The sequence below is a fragment of the Convolutriloba macropyga genome, unplaced genomic scaffold (assembly GCF_964194025.1).
Source record: "Convolutriloba macropyga unplaced genomic scaffold, txConMacr16.3 SCAFFOLD_12_1, whole genome shotgun sequence".
NCBI lineage: Eukaryota > Metazoa > Xenacoelomorpha > Acoela > Convolutidae > Convolutriloba > Convolutriloba macropyga.
In genome coordinates, this window is record NW_027449655.1 from 86,025 (window position 1) to 91,666 (window position 5,642).

Consider the following 5,642-nt stretch of genomic DNA (forward strand, 5'->3'; position numbering starts at 1 on the left):
AGCAAAGCGTTCATTAATAACTGCAGCTCCGCAAAAGCCATTATTGTACACAAGTTTGGCAAAAAATGGACGTTGAAGTGCAGCAGTTCCCTGAACGATTAAATTAGTTGTAAATTTTGCTGTATTTAAAGAGCTTGCTACGACAATAATCTGAAATAAAATTATTATAATTTTGTCAAAAGTAAAAACCATTTCGTCTCTATGAGTTCCTCGGTTATTTTATCACATTCACAATTAGTATTGACTGATAACTAGCACATTTGTTGAATTTATAAGTTTGTATAGTAAGAACAGTAACATTGTCGGCCTTGAATTTGCCAATAAAATTAGCAGTTCAGATTTGAGTGCAATTGTTAATGAGCTTAGAATTCGTTGCAAAAGTTAATGATTTTGAACTTCTTTATTTGAAGTAGAGACCTTGCAAATCTTCTTCTTTCAAATTTCGACTAGCATAATCTTTGAATTTTCATTTCGCAAAATTGGATTTTCCATTCTGAAAAAGATTTTTATTTGCAAAATGATCTTCATATCAATTCGCCAAAAAATAACTTTCCTTCTGCAAATAATTGGTTTTCATTTTGCAAAGAAAAGGTTTCCAATTAACAACTAAAAAATTATTTTGAATTTGGAAAAAAAACTGTTTCCAATTTGAAAAATTTTTTACAAATACAAAGAAAAGGTTTCAATTTGCAAAATTGGATTTTCAATGCGCAAAGAAAGGTGTTCGGTTTGCAAAAGAAGATTGTCCATTAGGAAAAATAGAGGATTTTCAGATCGCAAAGAAATTGAGTATCAAATTCGAAAAAAAAATTCAATTGACGAATGAAGAACTTCCACTTGGAGAGAACATACCTTCAATATTAAAAAAAGGTTTCCTACTTTCAAACAACAATTGATCTTTTCAAAAAAGGTCTATCAATATGCAGAAGGATATTTTCCTTTAGAAAAAAAAAGATTTTCAATTGGCTGCAAACAAAATGTTTCATTTTCCAGAAAGAATTTTCATTACCCAGAAAAAAAATTCTGGTCAAGAAAACTATTTCAATTAAAAAAAAAATAGATTTTTAAAAAAGAAGGATTTTCATTAGTAGAAAAGAAAACAAGTTCGATTTTGCAAAGAAAGGTTTATTTCAATTTGCAAATACAAAGCTTGCAATAAAGAAATTTAGTTGCAGAAAATGTTCTTCAATATGCAAAAAAAACCTTTTAATTAGCACAAAACGGTTTTCAGTATGCAAAATAAGACCTTCTCAGAAAAAAATTCAATTGGCAATGAAAAGATTTTTAAAACTGCGAAAACTTTTCTTCAGTTTAAGAAAAAAATATTCATTAGGAGGAAAAAAGTTTTCGATTTGCAAAGAAAAGACTTCAAAAAATTGTTTTTTATTCGATTTGGAAGAAAAAAATTTTAATTTAGCAAAGAACAGGTTTTAAAATTGCAAAAAAGGCTTAAAAAATAATCATTGAAAAAATCATTTAACAAAGATCAATTTTGTATAATAGCAAAAAAAATTATTTACCAAGGAGAAAAAGGATTTTCAATTCGCAAAAAAATCATTTTTTAAAACAAATATCTTGAAGTTATTTTCAAATTTGCAAAAAATAAGTTTCAGTCTACAAAGAACACATTCGCAATTTACAAAAAATTAACGATTGTCAATATGAAAAAACTGATTTTCCTTTTTCGAATAAAATGAAACAACTTTATGATTCAGGAACAAGGTTTTCATTTTTGCAAAAAAGTTTTACAAGTTTGTAGCCGATGATTTTCAATTTGCAAATGAGATATTCATTTTGCAATAAAAGATTTTCAATTTGCCGGAAAAACGCTTTCAGTTTCCAAAGAGGATCAATTTGCAAGAAAATTTTCCCATAGGCAGCAAGAGAAGTCTTTTATTTGAAAACCGAAAATTTTCCGTTAAAGAATTCAAAATACAAAGAAAAGGTTTCAATTTGTGAGAAAAAAAGTTATTTTGCTAAAAAAGAAGACAATTTCCCGCTAGAAAGTAAAATCGTTCTCCATTTCAAAAAAAAAATCAATTTTCAATTAGACGGCTTTCAATTTGCAATCAAAGACTTCCTATGGGAGAGAATCAATTTAATTAAAAAAATTAATTTTAACTTGCTAAAAATGTTTTCCAATTCCCAAAGAAAAAACTTCAAATTTGCAAGAAAACGTTTCAATTGCAGAAGGAAGATTTTCAATTCGCAAAGCAGACAATGCATTTGGAAAAAAAACAAAAAGATTTTCGATTTGCAAAACATATTTTTTCCTAATTGAAAAAAAAATAGAATTTCAAAAAACTCAAATTGAAAAAATTCTTTCAATTCGTTAAACAATTTTTACATTAATGAGAAGTTTTAATTGGGAAGAAATCAATTCACATAGTTAAATTTTTTAAATTGCCAAAGTAAACTTTTTTCGATTTAAGAAAAAGAGCTTATTCATAAGGAAAAAGAACGGATTTTCAATTTGCTAAGGAAAGATTTTAAAATGTTTTTTTTATTCGAATCCCAAAAAAACTTTTTCAGTTCGCAAAGAACAGGTTTTCTGTTGAAGAAAAGATTTCGTTGGGAAAAAATGATTTTACAAAGAAATTTTTTTTAAAATAGCAAATAAAAATTTTTCGATCAGCAAAAAACGATGTTTCATTAGGAGAAAAAAGGAGTTTAAATTAGCAAAAGTATATGCTAAGTTGAAAATTTTTATTTGTAGATATTCAGAAGCGCAAAAAAAGTTGCGTTCTGCAAAAGACAGATTTTGAAATTGCAAGAAATAAAAAATTATCAGTTAGCAAAAAAATTATTTTCATTTTTCGTCGGAAATGAAACAATTTCATGTTTCAGAAATAGGTTTTCTATTAGCAAAAAATGTAGCAGATGATACGCAATTTGAAAAGAGCAGCTTGCTTTAATCGATTTAGCATTTTTTAAAACAAGATTTTCAATTAGCCGAAAAAAACGTGTTAGGTTTACAGAAAAAGATAATCAATACACAAATGAAGTTTTCGCATTAGTAGAACGAAAATGTTTTAATTTGAAAAACAAATCTTCCAGTTGAAAAACATTCAAAATACAAAAAAAAGCTTCAGTTTGTGGAAAAACTATTCATTTTGCCAGAAAAAGATATTTTCCCAATAGTAAGAAAAAAAATTTTTAATTTGCAAAAAAGAAAATATTTTCAAATAGATGACTTTGAATTTGCAAAAGACGCTTTTCCATGGGATAGAAAGAAGCTTTCAATAGACAAAAAATCAAATTAAAAATTTTGAATTTTAATTGTTTTCTGATTAACTAAAACGTTTTCTGATTTGCAAAAAAAATCGTTAAATATACTAAGCGAAGGTTTCTATTTGCAGAAAAAAGATCTTCAAATTGCAAAACTGACAATCAATTTGCAATAGAAATTCTCCATTAGGAGAAAAGAAAAGATTTTTGTTCTGCAAGCAAAGATTTTCAAATTGCAATGAAAAATTTCAAATTACAAAAAACTCAGTTCTCAAAAAAGTCTTTCAATTTGCAAAACAAGCTTCTAAATTAAAAAATATTTTCGAATTGGGAAAAAATTAAATTAGCGGAGATAAGTTTTTTTAAACTTGCAAAAAAAGACGTTTCTTGATTTGCAAAAATAGAGACTTTCAATACACAAGAAAAACTTTTCATTTTGCATCAAAAAGACTTTCAATTTGCAGAAAAAGATAATCATCTTAGAAAAAGAAAAGCTAATCAAACAACAAAAAAAGTTTCAGTTTGCAAAAATCAATTTTTTATTCGGAAAAACGATTCAAGGAAAAATTTTAAGTAGATTTTCAAAATACAAGAAAAATTTAGTTTAAATTTTCAAATAACAGGTTCTCCTTTTGCACTAAAAAACTTTTCTATTTACGAAAAAACACTTTCAATATTCAAAGAAAACTTTTAATTTTGCGGGAAATAGACTTTCAAGTTTCATAAAAGGGAAAATAAGGATTTTTCAAATTGCAAAAAAAAGAGTTTTCTATATGAAATGAAAAAAAAAATCAATTTGCAAAAAAATTAAATTTCAGAAAACGGACTTCAAACAAAAAGTCAAACAATCAGTTTGCAAACAAAAAATTCCAATATGCCAATGAAGCAATTTGTTCAATATGAAAGGAAAGTTTTTCGACTGCAAAAAGGTTTGAAATTTGAAACAAAAATGATGTTTAATTTGCAAAAAAAAACTTTGAATTTGTAAATAATGCTAATCAACCTTCAAAGATTTTTCATTCGGACAAAAAGGAATTTTCATTTTTTAAAAAAAGAAATCGTTTTGCAGACAAAGTTTGTTCGCATAAAAAGTTTTTCGCTTTTAGAAAAGATTATTCATTAGGAGAAAAAAGTAATTTTTAAGTTGTAATAATACGATTTCAATCGGCAGAAAGCTATTTTCAGTTGGACGATGGTTCAAAATTACAAAAGTTTTAATTTTGCAAAAAATGCAATTGTTTTCAATTGGCAAAGACAAGATTTTTCAAACTGCAACATAATTGTTTTGATTTATTAGAAAAAAATGACTTTTATTTATCAAAGGAAAGGTTTCAATTTGCAAAGAAAATGTTTTTTATCTGTTTGCAAAAAATTGTTTTTCAAAGGAAACATTTCAATTTGAAAAAAAATTGTTTTTCTTCTCAGTTCGTAAAAAATTGTGTTCCAATTTGTGGAGAACGAAATTTCAGTCTGCAAATGAGGATTTTTCATGGGGCCGATAAAATCAAAAAAGATTGTCATTTTTTAACAGATAATTTTCAATTTCCAAAAGGTGATTTTCAACTCGCAAAAAGGGCATTCAATTTGCAAAAAAAGTTTAACATTCGCAACAGGAGTATATTCAACAGGTTAGATTTATTCAAAGAATTGTCATTTTGCAAGAAAGATTTCAAATTTGCTAACTTACATTTAGCAAAATATGGTTTTGTAAATAAAATAAAGATTGGTAAAGAAAAAGTTTTTTAAAATTGCAAATGAAAGGGTTTTTTGCAACCTTTTTAAAATGGAAATGAAAAGGTTTTTAAAATTGCATTAGTTAACACGAAACTAAGCAAAGTGCAAAGGCAAGAAGAAAGATTTTGAAACGACTTTTTTCATTTGCACGAGAAAGATTTTCAATCATCAAAGAACAGGTTTTCAATTTTTGCAAAAAACTGTTTTACAGATTAAAATTTAGGCATTTCATCTGGAAATAAAATCAGTTTATAAATTAAAGAGTTTTAAACTTGCAAATAGCAATTTCCACCTTGTAGAGACTTGATTTTCCAATTTGCGAGGAAAAAATTTCAATTTTTGCAATAAATCTTTTTTATCTGCCCAAAATAACTTTCAAATTTCAAAAGAAAACGAGTTTCAATTTGCAGAGAACAGATTTTTGGAGTTTCAATTTGCAGATAACAGATTTTTGATAAAGATTTCACCATTGAAAAAATTGATTATGATTTGTTGAACAAATTGAAACAATTTTTACTTTCAAGAAGAGGATTTTTAATGTTCAAACGGAAGATTTTCAGTTGGCAGCATATGATTTTCAAATTGCATATCATACGGATAGGATATCCCCAGTGATTGTGGAATTTTTATCGTGTAAGATCTGATAAGATGCTGACTAAGAATTCTTATCGTGTAAGATC